Source organism: Balaenoptera musculus, chromosome 14 (genome assembly GCF_009873245.2).
Source record: "Balaenoptera musculus isolate JJ_BM4_2016_0621 chromosome 14, mBalMus1.pri.v3, whole genome shotgun sequence".
NCBI lineage: Eukaryota > Metazoa > Chordata > Mammalia > Artiodactyla > Balaenopteridae > Balaenoptera > Balaenoptera musculus.
Genome location: NC_045798.1, coordinates 32,454,212 through 32,477,221, shown reverse-complemented (window position 1 = coordinate 32,477,221; position 23,010 = coordinate 32,454,212).

Genomic DNA, 23,010 nt, shown 5'->3' with positions numbered 1-23,010 from the left:
AGACCTTTAATACTTCCATTCATTGAACATGGTATGTATAGCTCTTCATTTAGGTCTTTATTTCTGTCAGTCGTGTTTTGTAGTTTTCAGTGTAGAGGTCTTAAATATCTTCCATTAATTTTTTTCTGCGTATTTTGTTATCCAATGATACTATAAATATAATTGTGTTTAAATTTTGGTTCTGCAAATTTGAAGACAAAGTAAGAGTCTATTACAATAAGTCAAAAAAATAAAGACATGTTTTTGGTGTAGAATTTATTATTACAAATTACATTATAATTCTATTATTTCTGCCAAGTGGACATATTTGCTTATATTGCCACCTCACCCATATTTTGTTGCTGTTGTTCTTAATAGATGGCAATATTTGCATGTGATTCTGGTATACTAAAAATAAAATTTTCCTTTTAAAGAAAAAAAAAGAAAAAAAAGAAACCTTCAAGAAAAGTAGAAATAAAACTTGTCCAGCTATTCTAAAAGTCTAAAAGGTGAAGAGAATAAATTTATCCTGTCACTTAAAGAGTTGGAATTCTAAAGAGTTGCCATATGATCAAGAAATCCCACTTCTGAGCATATATCTGGACAAAACTATAATTCGAAAGGATACATGCACCCCTATGTTCGTAGCAGCACTATTTATAATACCCAAGATATGGAAACAGCTTAAATGTCCGTTGACAGAAGAAAGGATAAAGAAAATGTGGTGTACATATATATATATATGAATATTACTCAGCCATAAAAAAGAATGAAATAATGCCACTTGCAGCTACATGGAGGGACCCAGATATTATCATATTAAGTGAAGTGAGTCAGAAAGAGAAAGAAAAATACCAAATGATATCATTTATATGTGGGATCTAAAATACGACACAAATGAACTTATCTATGAAACAGAAACAGACTCACAGACATAGATGACAGACTTGTGGTTGCCAAGGGGGAGGAGGGGTGCAGGAGGGATGATTTGGGAGTTTGGGATTAGCAGATACAAACTATTATATATAGGATGGATAAACAAGGTCCTACTGCATAGCACAGGGAACTATATTCAGTATCCTGTAATAAAAACCAGAGACACATTTTAGAAAAAGAGTTGGGATTCTATTTGACTAAAACTCTAGCCGGCCTTCCAAGCCGCTGATCAACACCCACAAGCACCAAGCACCGTCAGCTCAATGAGCCTGCCACGCATGTTGGTCGGCTGACGCAGGTGCCCTAGAAGGTTCTCCGTTTCTCTGAGTGTCTTGTCCCATCTCCTTGACTAAATTGGAAGAGTCTTGGACAGAAACTAGGAACCAGAGAGCCACACACAACCACCGTGGCTATCCTGCCTGGCAGCCCAGCTCCCGTGAGGCTGACCAAAACACCATGTGGTCACTTCTGACCCTCCAGCCAGCGTTCCCTGGCAGATCCAAGCACGACTCCTGTGTAGGGAGGGAAAGAGGCAACCCTCCCGTGAGAGAGTGTCCCCGCTTTCCACACCCACACCCGCACCCTCCTCCCCAGGAGCTTCTCTTCATCCTAATACAGATCAATACATGGATCAATTGTGTGACTGTGCACTTGTGGGACTGCGAAGACCGTGGGAGAAACGGCCTCAGGGAAGGCTAGATGCAGTGATGCAAATAATGTCATCATTCTCTCTCTCTCTCTCCCGCTCTCTTTTTCTCTCTCTCCAGCTTGTCTTTGCTTATTTTGGTAGGTTGGCTTGTTCTTTCCCTTCTAATCCAAACAATTTATATTCACTTGGCGTGGGGAGCTGCTGAAACCAGGCTTAGGTCGCGTCCATGCAGCAACCCCAGAGGAGAAGAGCATCTTCCGCCTCCTGAAGCTCTCTCATGGGCCTCATGTGGGTGACACGCACACTGCAGTGACCAGCCCCTGGGACGGGGCTGGTGCTATGTGTCCCCAGGCAGGCTCTCAGGAACCACGATTGGTAGCCCCACTGGAAACAAGAGCTGTGGACAGGCAGCTCTCCAGAGCAAGGTACCCACCCTGAGTGTCTATGATGGTGATTCCCCTGAAGAATCAACACATCATTTGTGCAGCAACTTCCTCCTCTTATGGATAAAGGGAACAATGAGAGTGAGTATTTGATCCCATAGCCATACATCTCTGCACAACCACCCACGGGCGAGTTCTCCTGGGGTGAGCAGTGGAAATCAGTGGAATTCAGGTCAGAAGTCATCCTCTTTGGCAGAAGCTGGCAGGGAGACATCCCCCGTGGCCATTTCAGCCATTGGTATTATGTCTGGCTCAAGCCAACATTATCTGTCATTCAGTTTCAGGAACATCTGACACACCTTTTCATGCTGAGAGCTAATTGCCTTATTTTCAAACCTGGAACTGTCCCTCTTGTGATGTTTTTCCGATTGCAGTGATCTATTTGTCTAGCCAGCAAGCACAGCCAAAGCCAGAGCTATTCTGGAGAGTAGTCGGGGTAGCGAGCAGGGGAATTATTCAGCCACACAGTAAACAAAGGGAAATTCTCTCTGAATCAAAAGCTCCATCCTTTCCTTAATCACACATATATGATAATAAAAATGATTTGCTATCCATTTTTAATCTTCATGAAATGAATACACTCAATCATGAAAGTTGTGCAGGAGCTGCTTACTTCAAATAAGACAATGAATACATTACAAAAGTAATTAAGTGAGAACCCAAGTGAAATAGAGCCGTGTTCTATACCAACAGTTCTCTGTAACCAGATAAAAAAACAAAACAATCCACAGGTTAGACACAAGAGATAGAGAAATAAAAACCAAGGCAATAGACATGTAAAAATAAATAAGATCCACTGCAGAACATTGAGCTGGATCTCACATTTCTAATACCCCTCATCATATTATTTTTATTACCTAGGAAAGAAGAAACAATAGGGACTCACTTTAACCTGAACTTTGATTTATTACTTTATTATTAATAGTTATTGATCACTTGCTATGTATAAAGCATTCTGGCAAGAAGTATAGAGAATACAAAAAAAGGGGAATAAAACATTGATCCTGTCCTCCAGGAGATCAGAGTCTAGCTGAGGAATTAAGTTATATCCAGTGCACACAAAACTATGAAATTAGATGATGAGGGTTCTGTGTCCTATAAGTAGAATATATGCTATTTTCCTCTGGAATTTAGAAGAAAAGAGAAGTTAAGGCAAGGCTTTTTGGAGGTGCCATTTGGCCTTGGCCTCGGCACGTGCACCAAGGTGTCATAAAAGGAGATGTTAAGTGGAGGGAGGGAAGGGGTGTGCTCCGGCAAAACATGGTGGGGTCTGGCAGAGTGGCGTATGCAAGGAACAGAAATGCAGATAGGAAGAGCAGGAAGATGCAGCTGGAAACGGAGGTGGTAACAAACCAGTGCAAGCCTTCAACGCTAGGATGAAGCTCTCCAGACTTTCTGTACAGGGACGAAGAGGCTGTCAGAATTTTTTGAGAAGGGGTGTGCTGTAGTCAACCGGGTGATGTAGAAAAATTATTCTTGGTCATGCAGAAGGACATTGGCATTGGAAGAGGATAAATTGGGGGCGTGGAAAGTGGTCAGTAAGCTAATTAGAGCTTGGGTGTTGTGTTCGTTTGCTAGGGCTGCCGTAACCAAGTATCCCAGGCTGGGGAGCTTAAACAGCAGACGTGGATTTTCACAGTCCTGGAGGCTAGAAATCTGAGATCAAGGTGTCGGCATGGTTGGTTTCCTCTGAGGCTTCTCTCCTTGGCTTGTAGGTGGTTGTCTTCTCCCTCTGTCTTCGCATGGTCTTTCCTGTGTGTGCGTGTGTGTGTGTGTGTATCTTAATCTCCTCTTCATACAAAGACATGGTCGTATTAGATGAGGGCCCACCCTAATGACCTCATTTTATCTTAATTACCCCTTAGATGCCCTATGTCCAAATACAGTCACATTGTGTGGTACCCGGAATTAGGACTTCAAGCTGTGAGTTTGTGGGGTGGGCAGACTTCAGTCCATAACAGGCATAATAAGGGCTTGAATGAAGATGGTTTCCTTGGGCGTGAAGAAGAAGAAAAAAAATCTGGAGGCATCATGAAGGCAGAACTAACAACTCTTAGTGAAATGCTGGAAGTGTGGGGAAGGGAGAAGATGCCATGGAGACCGCATTTCCTAAAAGGTAAGGGATGGAGGGGAAGGAAGAAGAAGGATGAACAAGGTGACCACAGATAAAAGTTTTGTTTTTTGTATAGAGGAGAGTTTAACACAAAAGGTAAACAAAGGGAAAGGAGACAGGAGACAAAGAAACCAAAGGTGGTCTCGGGCAGGTGGAAGAGGGAGAAACGCAAGCCACTGAATTCAGTCTACCTATGGGAGGGGTCGTCGTTTCCTTTTAGTTAAGACAAGAGAAAATTTAGAGAGTACAGAAGATTGTGAAGACACGTCAAAATGCAGAAGATGGAAAACAAGGGAATTCCCACCAGGTGGTCTCAATTTTCTCGGTAAAACTCAAGGCAAGATGTAGTGGAAACATCTAGATAAGTTAATGAACTGAAGTTTTTTGTTTCGGAATCAAAAAAGGGTGTTGGGGTCCCAGCTCTGCTGTGAGACCCTGAGCTCCTCCTTCCCTGTTTGCTGCTTTTCTAGAACAGGAAGTCTACCTCCCTGAGTGCACCTGAAATATGAATGTAAAAGCGTCTTACAAGTTGGAAAGTCCTCTGAAGTCATGGGCTGTTAATCATTATTTTGTTTATTTATTATGTGGGCGGGAAGATGACCCATCAAACAGACCCTTCAGGACTATATTGGGTCCAAATGGATCTCAACCTTCAGATGCCCTGGGGCCCCATCCTCAGACCAGATTGAGCTGAAATAGACCTATTCTCCAATATGTTGGGCAGACACCCCTTCCCCAGAGCTTCCCACCTTCAACCATTGGAACTTGAACTTGGTACTTTCCTAAAAAGTTACTGATGCGTCTCACCACGGTGTCCAAAATAATTTAGTGCCCGCCCAGTAGGAGTTAACATGAAGTTAGCTGCTGGCACTTCATAAATTACTTCCATTTCTTGCATTTTTTATATCAGGATGTCATATTCCCTTCTAATCTCATATATCACTTCAGGACACAATGTCACTCGCAGATTTTTGAAAAATTGTAGAAAAGATCTTCACTTCTTTGATACATATCAATGACTCTCATTATTCAGAAATTGTCACTATTACTCTTGGATTGATGAACAGCTTGGTTTCCAAAAGTTTGTCTGAAGTCAACTGTTTTCCCCAAGATGAATATTTTCTATTATAAAAATGATATACGTCAGTTAGGTTTATAGGTCAACCTACAAGAATCTACACAACCGTAAAAGAGAATGGACACCATAGCCTTACATCACCCTGTCCAAGCCACGGGAAAGCGTTTCGTCTCCCAGCTGCCTCAGAAGCAGAGAGAAGATTCTTTCTCAGAAACACACATCTCAGGACCCCGAATTGGGTCATGTGTCCATTTCTAAACACTTTCTCTGGGACAGGGTGTGTTCATTGACTTCAGCCAATCAGGAGGTGGGGGTGATGTAAGACCTCCTTGAAACTCCTGGACTGACGGGGGAAGGACCAATCAATACCTGAATAGAGGAAAAAAGAGGAAGGGAGTCTGGATGCTGGGCAGCCAGGTACATCACCCCCATTCACCACACATGTGCTACAGAAAGAAGCAAGAGCAAGAAGTGTTTTCTCTCTGCTCTTTGTACGATGCCAGCTTGGAAACCTCCAACTTCACCTTTCCTCCCTAAATCCCAGCTGCCAGCATACCCAGGCTTCCACTGAGGCCAAAGTGGCCCATAGCAGAGCTCATGTTTAGAAGCCTAGTGCAGAATAACCCGTTCAATTCCCCCAGTTCTTCATGCTAACCATTCCCCTCTCCCACGCCCTCCCCCTACACCCACATTGGTGTTGCTGATCTCAGTTGACTAGTAAGAAGTTGCTAGATACACTAAGACACACTGAGGTCGATGAGTCACTAACTCAGGTATTCGTGTCGTTAAAGTAGGTGATTATTTCTAACCCCAACATCCCAGTAAATCACGGATTGGTGAAATTTCAGGCTGCATAAACAGAGAGAGAGAATAAAAAGAGGAGGAAACGGAAGTAGATAAGCAAGCCAGCTGTGCCTCGGTCCAGCTGTGCCTGGGTCCAGCTGTGTCTAGGTGTCTTCCTTTGGATGCACTTTTCTTACTATTCCTTCTATTTCACCTATGAACATACATGGCAGTAGCAGCAGGGGGAAGGAACATGGTGGGGACTGTCGCATTTTGATATGTTACGGACGCCTTCCACATTCATTTGTCAAGTGAAGACCACTGCATGGAGTTATAGATGAGTTACTAGATAGGCAGGCGACGAATGATAGAGACCAACACACTGTATTCCGTCATCATCCATTATAGGAAGCACTATTATTACATAACACTAAGAAAGGGAAAAAATACTGCCAATTATAAGAGTCACCAGTGTTAAAAATGAAAAAAAAAAGTGCATTTCGAATTGATGGAATACAGTATGCACCTTCTTTCCCAAACCAGGTTATTTTCTAACTCATTTAAGTGCAGTTTGGAATAAGGAGGTAGAAGCATCAGAGATCTGAAGATGAAGACTTGAGGAATTCGTTTTCCTTTTTACCAAAAATACATGCAGGGTTTCCCATTCCTGGGTCTTTTAGACCATCCATTCAAAAATCCATTCATAGTATATGAGCAGAGGCTGTGTACAAGGCACTCTGCTCGGCTCCGTGCAGCGCGCAGAGAGATATAAACCATGGCAACCACCTTCAAGACGTCGTCTTTATGACTTAGTCGAGAAGAGGAATCACAGAGAATAAAAAAGAAAACCTTAAACAGAAGAAGCCATCATATTGTGTTCCAAATAATTCTGGAAGGATCACTATGGTCTGGCGCCATAGGGAAGACTTTGGACTTGAACTGGATCTTGAGGAACAGGTACAGTCTAGACAGCAGTGGCGGTGTTCTGTGCTCCGCTACAGGGGAAGAGCAGAGTGCTTTGATGTAAAAAGGTCCTGAAGAACCTAGGGGTAAGACGGGAATAAAGATGCAGACCTACTAGAGAATGGACTTGAGCATACGGGGAGGGGGAAGGGTAAGCTGGGACAAAGTGAGAGAGTGGCATGGACATATATACACTACCAAACGTAAAATAGATAGCTAGTGGGAAGCAGCCTCATAACACAGGGAGATCAGCTTGGTGCTTTGTGACCACCTAGAGGGGTGGGATAGGGAGGGTGGGAGGGAGGGAGACGCAAGAGGGAAGAGATATGGGAACATATGTATGTGTATAACTGATTCACTTTGCTATAAAGCAGAAACTAACACACCATTGTAAAGCAATTATACTCCAATAAAGATGTTAAAAAAAAAAAAAAATTCATCGGAGACCTCCCTGGAGCCAGCCAAGTGCTGACGCCCTCCCTCCAGCCTCCCTTAGGGAACAGTACACTGATTTAGTTTCCTCTGCCTTCACCACATTGCTTCTCTCTGTGATCTTCCAGCCAGTGAATCTAAACCAGGTTCTTCTCATTCAGTTCTTAGCCCTGCATCTTGGTGGACTGAATTCTCTTTATGCCCCAACTATCAATATCCTGGGACCGATTGGTAGAGTTGTTATACAGGGAATGGTATTCTGAGAGCACTTGCTCAGGGAGCCAGGACTATTAAAACCCAACCCATCATCACAACTCTCTCCTAAGTCTCTGAGGTTCAAGGACGATGATTAGTATATTAAGGGCTAAGGAAGTTGGCACCGCCTTTGGTTTTGACCCAGATCCCAGTGTAGAACTCCAATAGGCTGGGCTGGATCTTGGCAAAGACTCAGTTGTCCAGGACTGATGCCCTAGTAGTCACATTCCTCTCTGTCCAAACCTAAATTTCAGATTATACTGTTGCACAAAGAAAAGCCATATATTTCTATCCCTGACAGATAAGAACTAGAACAGAGAGTCCTCATTTCCTTGTAAGAGTTTATGCTCATCTCCAAGTTCGACCCGCCCGAAAATGGGGCCCGATCGCTGGCCCTGCTCATTTCTTCCTTGACCGTGGAGTCAAGCAGGGAGACATCTCTGCCCTGGAAAGTCTCAGGAGTTACCCTCGTTTCTGATCTGCAAAGTAGAATACATCGGATGGCAAAGGAATAAAAACAAAATCACATAGGATTCCCTTTCCAATGAATATCATTTATTGAAAAGAATAAATGATGTGAAAATCTAGGCACTACAAAGCCCAGGGAAAGAGGTAAAATATTCAGAGAATTTTTATATACGTAAGCAAACAGAATATTTCAGATTAAAATAAAAGAAAATATATTTATTTTCAAAAGCAAGTTGGGGAGGGGACTAATGGAGACATCTTTCAATATCAGAATTACTGCAGCAGCTCTGGACTTGGCTTTGTCCTTTGGGCCATCCGAACACAGACAACGGGGTCAGCTCCCAGCTTGAAATGCCCGCTCTCTCCCCTCCGTCCCCTCCTCATCGGCCTCTATCAGGACTCAGCATCTCCGACTTTTCCTGCAATGTTAAATAGTAAAAGGCCCCAGAAAGTTCTTGATTTACTCTTTGTCTTAGACTCATCAACCAGTTCTAGAAAATAACGCTACAAGTCACGTCGTTCTATGGTAACAACAAACGATGGGTCATTAGTCTCAAAGACCAAAAAAAAAAAAAAAGGTTCTAGCCAAAGTTTTGACTTCCCGCTACATTAAAAAAAATGGAGTCAGGGAGACTCCCGTTATTCTGCATGAGGTCCTGTACAGTCCCAAGCTCCACCCACTAGAAAATGAACCAAATCTCCAGCCCAGAATGTGATTAGCTGATCAGCAGAGGGTTGAGTGATGGGTGGGGGCTTGGGACCAGGTGGCTTTCTTCCTTCTCAAAGCCAAATGCTGATCTCAAAGGGAGATGCTTGGCAAGCCAAGTCCAAACTCACATCCTCTCTGAACTTCCCCCTGAGGCCCCATTTCCCATCACACACACTCTCCCTTCCACTCCCACTCCCCCATTGCCCACCACTTTTCATTCCCTGCTTCTCTCAGCCCCCTCAGCCTGATGGTTCCCCCTCGGCTGGGGGCTCCTCGCCATGCCCATGGCCACCACGGTCGGGTCAGAGGGTCATGGGAAAACTACATAGAATTAGTCTTAAACACACAGGCACGCATATGCACACACACCCCCCCATACGTAAGCATACACGCGTGCACACACATACACACACCCCATACACACATGCATGTACAAGTGTACACACACACGAATTCTTTTTAAAAAACTCATTAGAATGCTTTTTTTCAGACCCACCCAGATTCCTTGCTCTCCCTCCCAGCATTTCCTGTTTGAGTTTACAGTTGACGGTGTTACAGTCAAACGCTGTAAATAATAGTCTCCCACTAAATGACACCTGTTAGAAAGTTCCTTCTTTATGGGTTTCAGAACACAGGGTTGGGGTAGGGGGAGGATGAGAGATGGATTCAAGCTTTTCAAACATCACTCTATTGATTTATGTATGAAAAAATATGGAATCTGTCAGGGCAAACAGCACTCTGTTCAATGTAAAATGTAATAACAGCTGTGGTAGCCACTGCTGCCAGTACATATATTTCAGGAAGTCAATTTACTTTTAAATGGAATTTTAACATTGGTGAAAGGCGTCACACTGGAACCTTTATTTACGTGAAAACTGTCTTCAGCAGTGAGGAACAATGCACACGCTCTCAGTCTGCAGAGACGGAAACTACACAGACTTCAGGAGACATGTTTGTTTTCTCAATCATTTATTTACCTGCGGATGCAGTGGGCAAAGACGGAGAAGGAGGAGGGGGGCCGGGAGGATCCATGGGACAGGCCTGCCAGCTTTCTAGCTCCTGGAGGTCCATGATCAGTGTGAGTGATCCCCTCTTTGGGGCTTGGGGACCTACCTTCCTTGGGAGAAAGGGGGGAAGGTGACAATGGCAGAGCCACATCACCCTGCTGAAGGTCTACATGGAAGGGAGGTCCATTCTCTACATCACCTCTGAATTAGAGCTATGTGATCGTGGGCCTTTTGCTTAACCTCTCTGGGCTCAGTTTCTTCACCTGTAAAGTAGTGTTGGCAACCCTTACCTGTTGGGATTTCGTGAGAGTTAAATAAGAGGACACATGTACAAGTGGCGTCGGGCAAGCTAGTCAACAAGGAAAAGGTACTATTTCCCTTTTCTCTTCTTTTTTTCCCTGAAGTGAAGACTTGTGTCTTGCTCAAGGTCCAAGGGTAAGGTGGATGAGGCCAACCCACCTTTCTGATTCACGGCACGGCCAAGGAAGCCTCTCCCTTCCTTATAGGCAGGAGCTGAGAAGCATCTGAGACTGGTTCGTGCTAATGAGTGGGGTAAACTTACTGGTTAAGTCTTCTTGCTCAGTTAGCGGAGGTGTTGATTTGTCTTGGCACAGGGGGACTTGCTCTAAGAGCTTAAAAACTGTATGAATAGTAAGCCGAGAAATGCCTGCAGCTGGGCTGGAGACTACCCAAGTAAATAGCAATTCTGATGATGGCACATTTTCAGCACCTAGAAAGGATCCTCTTCTTAGGCAGAACAGCAAGTCCTGTCTCTCCCCACCTTGTGGAGCACGGAGTTGCCTGTGGAGGAAAGTCACAGAATAACCTCTTCAAGAACAATAGTTTCCGGCCATCACGGAGCCGTGAGGGAATGTAAGGTCATCTGTCCAGCTCCCATCAGATGCCCGGTCCCCAGCATCCTGTGGGCATCTCCGGTGACCTGCCCGTTGGTGAGGGTTCTGGAGCTGTGTGTGCATCAGGCACAGGCCTGTCCTCAGGCCCCGCGGACGGGGGACTCACTGGAGAAACCCCATTCTCTCGGATCGCCCACTTTGGCTCCCCGACTCCTTCGGACATGACACGACAAAAGAGTTTTATTAATATTATAATGTACCAGATAATACATGTTAGTTAACAAGAATCCACACAGCTCATTTTGGTTCTAATTAAAATCTGAAAATACATTCTCCACTGTAAAATCCGTATCATTTAATCATCGAGTTACATAACCCGTCCATGTTCGTAGTCCCCAAATTGTGGTGCCTTTGATACAAATATCATTATAGAATGGATTACATGCTTTTAGTTTGATATCATGAACACTGATATGTGCTTTGGGAAAGATTATAAAGAAATCACTTGAGCACCACGACGCCCCTACCCCCCGGCCCTGCCACATAAGCTTTGGGGAGATCCACACAAGGGCACAAGAAAAATGGACCCCTGACTCTCCTCATCCCCAAAACAGCTTTTAACACATTTATGATTATAGTTTCCCCTTCCCTCTCCCTCTCCCTCTATTTCTCTTTTAAGGAGAAATAGAATCCCCCTTCAAATAATTTTTTTTTCAAAAAATTCACATCTATTGGTATCCTAGGAAATTTAGGGTCAATTCTTTCTGTGTGTTTTTTTTCCCCCTCCTTTTTACGCTGCAGGTGCCTTGGTATATATTGTATTATATAAGCGGATTAATTTTCTCCATCTTGGCTCTAAAACATTTCATTCAACTTGTTTTGGATTTCAAAGCTCAGTCTTTCTGGGTGGGCAGCACTCTTGAGTTTTCAAAACAGACTCCTCACAGGCTATTATTTTTGGTCTTTAATCACAGGGAAACAAAACATGGATTCGGGGCCACGCCCCCTCCATCCCTCTTTCCTCTCTGCCCCTACCAACCCCAGAGCCGGCACCTGGAAAATGCAAGGCAAATACAAAATCGAGCCTAGCAAAGACCCAGAAATATTCCTGGTGCCATCTTTGTTTTAAGTGCGACCTTCATCTGCACCTGCGCCCCTGGGGTCAGGAGAGGGACCCATCTGCTGTAGGATTCCCTTGCAGAGTAGCCCTCGCCTGTATCTCCCAGCTCCACCCCTATTGGTTGAGTGATGAACAGGGTAACTTAACCTTTCTCAGCCTCAATTTTCTCATGTCTTAAATGGTGATATGGTACCTAAGCCATAGGGTTCTTGTGAGAATTAAATGAGGGACCCATGGAACATGGCAGGGACATGGTGAGCATCCTTAGGGCACCATCATCACCCCTCTGAAGGTTCCTTCCCCAGCAGGTTAGGGTGCGTTCCCCACCCCAGTGTCCTCCTGGCCCTGGCAGCCAACACAGCCATTCTCATCCCTTCACTCTCTATTCCTACTTCCTACCAGGGCAGGGGGGCCATTACTTGAAGACAACCTCTCCTGTAACCGACCAGGGCCCTTGGACTCTTTAATCAATAGAAACTGATAAGAGGCCAGAGGAGAATTTCAGGTGGGCAGGATAGGAACTTGGACCTGGCGTTTGTTTCAAGTCACCTGTGACAGGTGTGACAAGGCCAGGAAGGATGGAGAAGAGACAGAGGTCACGGGGAAGCCAGGGGGGCCAGAACCTCTCCTCTCAGGGCTCACAGTGGGTGACTTTCTCAGGGACGCCTGAGACGGTTCAGTCAAGGTCAAATCCATCCTGCCCCTCCTTTCATAACGTGGTGGTTTGGGGACAATTTCATCTCACCCCCAAGAGCAGCATGTGGCTCTGTCCTTAGCGTGTGGTCACCCTTCTCGTCTCTCCTTCTTCAAAGATCATTCCTGTAGCAAAGGTGCTCGTGGATATTTTTTAGAAACCAGTAAGGCTCTGTCAGTAATGTTTCCTGGTAGACTGCAAATTTGAGCCAGTGTCCAAAATACAGCAACCTGGTAATAAATCATTATATCTTCTTTTCCAGAGAAAAGTCAGTTCCAGGACAGATCTCTGCTTTTGGTTCTCCACAAAATGATGCATGTCTCCGTACAAAGACAGACATTATATTAACCAAGCCAGATCTGGGTGCGCGGCCGGGGCAGAGCTTAGGGGACTGCATGAATGCAATGCCCAGCCTCGACACAGCTCCACTCACCACATCTCCCCCAAGACCCCCTCACACCCCCACCCCCTGCCCCCCTTGGACTGGAGGCCCCCTTCCCTACAAGCCCTCCCATTGTTCGTCCTCGCCTGGTGTTTCAGGGCATAATGAAGAAGCTGGCTTGTAACCCACACGATTTTGTCCCGACAGCACCTCCCTGTGTTTCCTTCTGGCTGCAGGCCCTCTACGGCAGTCTGGAGAAACTTCTGAAATCTCTCTTCAGACCCATTAACTGGAGAGTGATAAAGCTCCGAACCAGAATACTGGATGATTTGTTATCCCAGATACATTTCATTTTAATTTTTAAGAAATTGCTCCGGGTGATTCTTGGGGAAAAAGAAAAAAAAAACCCCGAAAAACTATAGTTAAATGCTTTCACAGTCAAAACCACTTGCTGTTAAAATCATTGACTACATTTTTTTTGGAATGCTTGACTGATTACACACACTCTTCTTTAGATATATTGACAGATTCTCAGGCTGGGTTGGCTCCCCAAGCACACATAACACATAATCCTTGGCAAAATTACTAAAGGAATCATTTATATGGGCTGGAAGACTGCAGTTCTGCCTGGAGAATTGCATTATTTCTTATCTCAACTACCCTGCTGTCATTCTCAAAGTGAGCTCGCTGCATGGCTCCCCGGGGACCCGCCACCGGGAGGCTGGGACGCTGGCGGCAGCAACTGCCTCCCGAGATGCTGAGCCCGGGGTGTGGGATAGAGAGCGGACGCCCGCTCACTCCCTCCCTCCAGAGAGAGCTTCTGCTCTGCCCTGTGGACACCGAGGCCCCCTGGGCCCCAAAGTGACACTTGAGTGACAGAGAAATGGCTCAGAGGGTGGGTTCAGGACTGGTGCAGGCCTGGCCTTGGCCGAGTTAGGTAGCATCTGGCTAAGCCTGGCATCCGCATCTAGAACATGGTACCCACCTTGTTTGATTCTATGACGATGAAATCAGATCAAGCAGCCGAAGAGGCAGGCACGAGGCCCTCAAGTCGTAACCCATCCAGACATGGTCCTGTTCATTCTACTGCTTCATGACCACATTCTCTGCGAGGCTAACGCACCTGTGCTCCCGAACCAAACTGGAAACCCATATTGTTTCATCCCAAGCCTGCTTTTCTGCAAGACTGGAAAATTGGCTGGGATATCCACACCCACCTCCCACTCGTCTCCCTTAGGAGTGAGGATGTCCTTCCCCAACGCTCCCCTGCTGAATCCCCCTCCCTCCTCATTAGCCCAAGTAGGTGTAAGCTTGTCTGTTCTGAGCCACTTCCTGACAAGGCGAATAGAGCCAATAGAATGGTCTAGTATAATCCTCTGGCGGGCAGATGTTGGAGGCTCCTGGGATCTCAGTCTCAGGAGAGCACTGCACAAGTCCAAGGAGCCAAAAGAAGCCCAGGGAGCAAGGGGGCAGGCGGGGAGGCGGTGAGTTTAGAGAAGGAATCACATAGGAACTTGTATGGGAGCTACCCCAGGGTTAAGCAGGGGAATGATAGAATCCAACTTGCATTTTAAAAAGAGGATCCTCAACACTCACTCGCCAAATCGCACAGAACCAGAGCAGCCTGGAAGGGCGGAGAAGGCAGGGACCTGGATGAGGTGATGTTTCCCTGTCAGGTGTGAGGAAAAAAGTGAGTTTAACACATGCCACAAAGAGGAGAAACCTTTCTGATTTCTCCAAAGAATGTAGAACTACTGAGTTAAAGGATGATAACATAATTTCCTAAATTAGGTAAACTTAACGATGCAGGGTAACGCAACGTCTAGTTTAATAACAAAGTCACATAGTCAGGATTATTCTTGGTAGACAGCTGGCCCATGACATCCTTCTAGAAAAAGCCAACAGTCAAACCAAAGAATGCTGGATGGTGACATGAAGCATACAAGAGCGTGGACCAAAATGCCCTCAGTCTGGACCAGGAAAAGATGCTAAGACATAAAAACAGGTGAATTAGAGGAGCAGAAGCACATTGGGGGGATGAGGGGGAAAGATGGGGAATGATTATGGGAAACAGAACCTGCCAGGACCCAGGATCTCAGAAGACACGGCTTATAGGAGGGAGGCCAGACATGAGGTGTTCTTTCAAAGTTCCTGCAAAGCCTCTCTCTAAGCAGAGCACATGGGGGCCTCTCCATGGGTTGAGAGGTGTCGATGGTGGCCCCAGTCTTGGTCATTTCTGTGCACACTGAGCACTTTCCCCCCAGGATGGGAGGCCGGGCTCAGCTGTCTGCAGTGATCACCTGCGTATCAGATCCTGGGAACACGAAGTGAAGACATGTAACAAAAAGATGCTGGGTTTTAGACCTAAAAGCCCATGAAAGGAAAACAAACAGATTGAGGTTGTTTTCATTTTTCTCAAAAAAAAAAAAGTCACCACTTGTCTGAACCGGCATACAAAGTGGTTTCCCAATCAATCCATCAGCAGCTCTAAAAATCCATGTTGATCCACTCCAGAAAATCTGAAGGAGAAGAAAATCTCTTGAGAGAAGAATGATTTGCTTGCTCTCTAAATAGACTGTTTGCTATGTCTTTTAACACCAGCTAATGTTTGCAGAACATCACTGAGGTCAAATTGGATAAAACATATTTAGATACAATCAGATCGTTTTGTATTCAAAACAACTTCCAGGAGAAAGGCGGCCTGCTGTCCTGTGGTTGAAACCTTCCAGGGAAACGCGACTGAGGATTTGCAGGTTTACTTGGCCTGCATGCTGAATGTTTATGCTGTTGCTGTGTGTTTATGCAGTCCTGACTTACGGGCGATGTGCAGAGACTCCAGGAAAATCTGCACAAAGGCTGCTTAAGCAGATGGCAAAGCTGGACTTGGGCAGAAAGGGAACTTATTTGTCTCTTTTGTTCTATGCTCATCACTCCTTTCCAGAATTCTCTATTCCCCACCATCGTAGGGTCTTAGAAGCCCATAGTCTCCTCATATTTGCTTCTGTTTTCTCCAAGCTGACTCCCTCCCACGCAGATAGGAGGTTGATGTGACGGGCAGGGTCTGGGAGCCGCTGTTGAGTGCTCTGCCTTGCGTTAGTGTCCCCTTATTCATCCTCTGTGCCTCAGTTTCCCCATCTGTAAAGCAGTGGAAATGAAAGTACCCACCTAGCAAGGCTGCAGCTAAGATCAACTGAGCTGATCAGGTTGAAGCAATCAGGCAGTGCCGGGGTCTGGTAAACACCCAATAGAGGCAGGTGAGACTATTACCATGCTTATCCTTCTCCCAAGAAATTTTCATGGTTTTTCCCCCTTCCCTTCAAAAACTTTTCATCATTTCAGGTCCTCACTGCTGAGGGAGGGCTTCACTCAGCAGTATAGCATTCCAAGCTCTATCAGCGTCTCTTGATGTCCCCAACCTAATTTTTCACTTCTGTCCTTAAAGCTCATTTGCATCCCGGAGACTCTCTGCCTCATTCAACGTTTGTAGAAATTCCATTTTGTGCCAGGCTCTGTGCTGGGGGAGGTGACATAAAATGAATGACATTTCCCTTATCTCCCAGGAGATAACAGAGCTCTCCCATGCTGCTCTGTCTTATCACGAGTCACCGGTGGTCTCTGTCTCTCGTTTTTTGGGGATGGACGCATTGGTACAGAGCCGCCGCCAGCCATCCACTGCGGGAAGAGGTGGACCATTGGTCGCAGCACTGATCACGATGACAAAGTAAGTGAGCGGATAGCACATTTGTAGCAAGACAGCTGAGTGGCTGTGCCCTTCTGGGTGTATGTTTGTTTTTCTCTCAAGGAGTTCTGGTGTTGAAGTCTAATGTGTGATCTCACTGAGGTTTACAAAGAAGCAACGGTTCACGGAGGCACATTAACTGCACAGCTGGATTTGACCTTGGATCTTGCCAGCGATCTTGGGGGAGGAGAGTGGTGGCAGGTCTGCAGCCCCTTCCTCTGTGCCCCCAGCACACAGCACTCGGCACGCTGCCCTAGTGACCCACTTGTGTGACTGCCACCCGATAAGCCTTGTAGCCCATGGTGCTGGGAGAGTGCCCTGTTGATTGGGGTGCCCCCGGCACCTGTTCAACTAAACTGAGGAAGACAAGAAGTTGACCGTGCCCGTACATTTTACGGGAACACTGTCTGCTCGTTTGAAAGGACAAGGGAAGCATCCCTTCCCCACAGAGATTCCATGAGAAAATAGAGCTGCCACTGCTTATTTCTTATATCTGTTCAAGTGTGGAATATGGGATTTGCCACTCATGCCAGCAGGCCACACAAAGTAGCTTCTAACCCAGTGCCTTTAAGGGAAATGTGTACACCCAAGATACAGGAGTGAGGGAAGAAAATATCAGAACCTTACATTTAAAGTGAGCATTTACAAATGTATATTTTATAATGTACATAACGTATAGCACAATGACACAGGTAGATATATAGAACATAGGTGTATATATTGAGGAGGTTTAACGCTTGTTATGGAGGGGCTACAATACAAATGTTTGAGAAACGTCATATCTGGATAATCATACATAGCATCTGAATTGTGTATAACTTCTGAATGAGTATTAACAAATACCTAAATGCCTGGATGGGGGGGTGGGGAAGGGAAGGATTGGGAGTTTGGGATTAACAGATGCAAACTATTATACATAGGATGGATAAACAACAAGGTCCTACTGTATAGTACAGAGAACTACATTCAATACCCTGTGATAAACCATAATGGAAAATATTATGAAAAAGAATATACATATATATATATATGTATAACTGAGTCACTTTGCTGTACAGCAGAAATTAACACAACTTTGTAAATCAAGTATACTTCCATACAATTTTTTAAAAATAAATTTATCTATTTATTTATTTATTTTTGGCTGCGTTGGGTTTTTGTAGCTGCGTGTAGGCTTTCTCTAGCTGCGGAGAGCGGGGGCTACTCTTTGTTGCGGTGCACAGGCTTCTCACTGCGGTGGCTTCTCTTGCTGCGGAGCACGGGTTCTAGGCCCGCAGGCTCAGTAGTTGCGGTTCACCGGCTCTAGAGCGCAGGCTCAGTAGTTGTGGCACATGGGCTTAGTTGCTCCGCAGCACGTGGGATCTTCCCGGACCAGGGATTGAACCCGTGTCCCCTGCATTGGCAGGCGGATTCTTAACCACTGCGCCACCAGGGAAGTCCCCAGTTTTTTAAAAAATAAAATAAATGCCTGAATGATTCCAATTGTGATTTGCCAACAGTTCTTCCCAGTCTCAGGGCAATTTCTTCTTCCTAAGGTGGGTAAAAATGAATTTCGTAGATGAGCAGGTGGGTGGGTTGAGGGATGGATGGACGGGCAGTATTTGTTTATATACGTTAACTGGAGGTTCTTGCGTGGGTGTCCAGGATTCTGAGAACCCTCGGAAATTGCGGTCAACCTACCGCTAAAATGTGAAGAACCCCTGTTTGAATAAATACTGCGGGAATCTTTTAGAGAAATTTTTGTGACCTGATGTAATTCAAGGTGCTTAAAAGCATTTTATTCTTCAGATCCTATTCATTGCCTGCGTTAGTCCACGTGGCAAGGTTCTGCACTGCAGGGCAATTAGAACAGAACCCCTCCCCCCCCAACCCCACCCCCAGCTGCAGATTTTTAAGCGGGGAAGAAGGGAAAGGATTGTGACAGTAGGAAGAGGGTGAAAATCATTATAGAATTGTTTTTTTCTCTTTGCCTTGGATGCAGTTCCATCCTAAATCAGAGGTTGTAATGTTTAGTCCAATCTGCATTTCTTTAGCATTTAGACATTTACTGATGTTACTTAACTTTGGAAACGTTGTCAGAAGGGGATGGGCTTCAATTTATTTATTCAGTGTAGCAGACAAAGTCTCAGACCTCGCAGAGTTTCTCTCTCAGAATAGGCTGCTGAGAAAGATTTGTCCCCTGGAATGCCTCCCCTCCCCCGAGCTCAAGGAGCACTTGGGTACGGAGCATCTATAGGGCAGGCGTGATCTTTATTCCCTGGCACCTTGTGTGGGTCAGGGGGCCAGGACATCTCCTCCTCAGTCCCGAATGTCTTGTCTTCCTCTCTGTTAAAATTTGAGCAGCATTAAAACCCCACATACCATGATAAAGCCATCATGATGATGAACAGTGGCCTTAACTGGGTATTAAAGGATATTTATGTTGGGATGACTGAGTTAAAACCCCTAATTGATTGGAGACACTTGAGTAACGGGATCCACGGAGCCCCATTAGTATCACATTGACATACTCGCTTATCTTGGTAGCTGATGGCTAAAGGATACAGATGAGAACCTTGCCCCGCATCACATCGAGGGTAAGATTTCTGACCTTAGATTTATGTTTGCTAAAGCAACAAACCCAGATGCTGACTTCATGGTCTGAATTACAGATTTTTCATCTAGCCGGACGACATGAATCTGTGGCTCCGATTATGTCCGCACTTACAGCCCCGCCGAGTGCCCGCCACATTCTAATGCACTTGTTTACCTCCCCCCACCCCAGCCTCCCTTGGAGTAAAAGTACATCGGCAGCGTCCGTCCCCTTGCCCCTCATCCCTCGGCAGAGCTGTCACTAGACAGATGCCTGGGCCGCTCTCGGCAGCACCTTCCCCTGCTGTTCTGTCCCTTGCTGCCTTTCTCTCTTCCAAGGAGGCTTCCTTCCATCAGAACTTTCCAATCTAAGACATAATGAACTCGATCCTCCCCCTCTGTTCAGGGAATGCACAGAGCAGAGCAGAGAAGAGCTTTTTAAATTTAACAAGCTGTGGCTGAGCCCTGCCTTGCACTGGGCACTAGAGCCCCCTTCCCAGTTTTGGGGTGGAGGGTTGCTCAAGTTCTGTGCAACCAGCAATGTATCTGGTCCCAGAGTTTTCTCCCAAACTTTCCTTCCAGCTGATTGGCTTTGGTCCTGGAATTCTGAGACCTAGTCTGCATCCTACATCCAGGCTCTGGTCTTTCCTTTTTCCTTCCTTTTTTTTTTTCTTAAATGAAAATATAATCATCCTATCCATGCTGTGTTATGATCTGCTTTAAAAAATTTTTCTAATTAATTGCAATGGTGATACACACTTTGTTTGAAAGTTCATATGTTACCTAAATATGTAAAGTTAAGTCTTCAAAGAATATTTCCAGACTTTTTCCATGCGGAAACACAAGCATTAAACTATAAATGTACAATTAAAATGAAATTTTAATATACATCTTTTCTTGAAAATTATTTTTTATTTTTATTTAGCACATGGTGGATATTTTCCACATCAACACATTACATCTATATCATTCTAGATGCACAGGTCAGATGTAACATCATTTATTTAATGTACCCATTATTGTTAGATATTTAGAATATTTTCTATATTTTGCGATCATAAACAATTATTGGATGAGCATTCTTTTAGCTGAATCAGTTTTCCTTTTTTTTTCTTTTTATTATGGAAAATTTCATCCATACACAAACTAAAGTGAATAATATAATAAACCCCAAACCCAGTACCTAAGTTCAAAATTATCAACATTGTGTCCATCTTGTTTCATCTGTTTCCCTCCCCAACACACACACACACACACACACACACACACACACACACACTTTTTGTTTCCCTAGAGTACTTTAAAACAAATATGACACTTTCTAAATTCTTTCTAAAAGACAGGAAGAGAAGTATAAAAAAGGATCACCAGATAAGACCTACTTCCTTCCTTTCCTGTCTCACCCCGACCGCTCCGAGGGCCCTGGTTTCAGGGAGGTTAAGCCCTGTCTCCTGCTTTTCCTACGAGGTTAGAATGGCAGGCGTGTTGCACACCTATTTTATAAGGTACGTCATTTCTCACTCATTGTCTTTCTGAATTTAATCGAGTTACTTAGCTTTTCTAAGCTAGAGGGTTGAAATAATAATAATAAGCAGATTGTATGGTTGTCCTGGGCGGTGAATGAGATCATGAAGGTGGGTAAGGAGGCAAGCACAGTGCTGGCATGGAGGAGAAGACACATGGTCCACGCTAAGCCCTTGCCCTTAGGAAAGCAGGTCAAGCAGAGCCTCTGGGCACCTGAGACCAGCAGCCTGGCCTTGACCTTGAGGAAGGTGGCTCTACAGCACCAGTATGTGTCCTGACTAGTCTCCACGAAAATAGACACCCCAGTGCATGTCTCTGCAGCAAGACCATGCTGGACCGTCCATGTGACTGTGACATCATCAATCCTCCAAAAGCCAAATGTCTGACCAGACTGTAGTGGGTTAAACCAAGTCCCCTGTGACCCGCATTTCCTTGGTGGGTCTCACGTGGGTTCCAGTTCCTGCTCTGGGGCCTGCGACGCCAGGTAAGTCATGGCACATCTCTGGGCCATTGTCTCACCTGGGGGACCAGAGTGCTGGATCCCACCATCCCTGAAGGCTATTCCAGCACAGAGGGCACACTTAGAACCTGGAAACACCTGCTCTCTGGGTAGGCTGGAGGCTGGTTGTAGGATGGAGGGTGCACCCGGCGTGCATGGTGGGGCTGCAGGGCTGGGAGGGCCCAGGGTTTACAGTCACAGACCTGCACCCAAGGCTCATTCTTCACCAGCTCCATGAGTCACGGAAAGTCTCACTCTCACTGGGTTTCTGCTTCCCCAGCTGGGACGCAAACATCATAACGCTACCTCACAGGGTTAGTCGTTCACTCACTAGCTCCTTCACTCATTCACCCTTCAAACTCCATTGAGTGCCTACAAGGCACGATATCCCTGCCTGGTCGCTGAGAAGACATCAGTGAACAGAACAGCGGAACTCCCTGCCCGCTTTCTTGTGGGGATGCATAGAACAGAGGCAACATCCTTTATTTAACTTACCCATCACTGTTAGATATTTAGAATATTTCCTATTTTAAGGTCATAAATGATTATAGGATGTGGTTGGGAGTAGAGGAGACGTGAACAAAAATAAATTGTAAAATAAGTCGTAAGTTGGATGGAGATAAACGCTAAGGAGAAAATAAAGTGGAGGCAGGGATAAGGATGATCAATGGACCAGTGAGAGAGGCGACAGGACGGCAGTTTTAGAGAGGTAGCCAGGCAAGACCATGGAAAAGGTGACACTGAGGGAAGCCCTGAGGGATGTGATGGAGTGAGCCGTGAAGACACCAGGGGGAAGAGCTTCTGGGCTGAGGAAACAGAGAGGGCAAAGGTCCTGAGGCAGGACCATGGTTTAGGGCTGGGAAGGAAGCTAGTATGGCAGGAACAGAGGAAGGAGAGGGCCAGGCGAGGCAGGGAACGGGACAGATCATACTGGTCCCCGATAAGATAGAAGGATCCTGCCTTTTATTCTTCCTGTGTCTGGGAGCCACTGAGGGGTCCGGGCAGAGGCATGGTATCATCTAACTTAGCACTTTTCAAAGCATAGTCTCCTATCTCCTGGGAGTCCCTGAGACCTTTTCAGGGACCCTCATGAAGTCAAAATATTTTCATAGTTGTGTAAGGCTTAATTTTCCCTCTCCATTCTCATCTTCTCACGAGTATACGGTGGAGTTTTGCAGAGGCTACACGACTATAACGTTTAATTGCTTGAAAGCAGAGGCAGATCAGAGAATCCAACTAAACTCTATTAAGCCAGACATTAAGGAGATTTGCAAAACATACTTTTCAAACTGTATACTGTTACGTTTCTCACTGCATTGTTTTTGTTTTAGAAAATGTTATTTTTCATAAAATTATTTATGTTAATGTGCAATGGGTTTGTTATTTTTTTACTGAATTATTTTTAAATTTTCAGTTTTAAATCATGATACGGTAAATATCAATGGATATACCTGAGGTAGCAAAGCTTTTGGGGATCATCAATTATTTCTAAGGATATAAAGTGTTCTGAGACCAAACGTGTGAGCCCCACTGGTCTAACAAAGGTTTGCATGGACCTCGTGTGTGGTGTCGAGACGGAGGAAGTGATTTCAATAACAGGATGGAGGGTGATTAGGATGGTGGCGCTGGGGACGTTGAGGAGTGTTTAGATTCTGGATATATTTTGAAGGTAAAACTGACAGAAATTGCTGATTGGACCATACGTAGATTTGAGAGAAAGAGTCAAGAATTCCTCCTTGGTTGGGACCTGGTCAACCAGAAGGATAGCAGTGCCGTTGATGAAGTGAGGAGGGCAGTGGGGTGGGGGGCAGG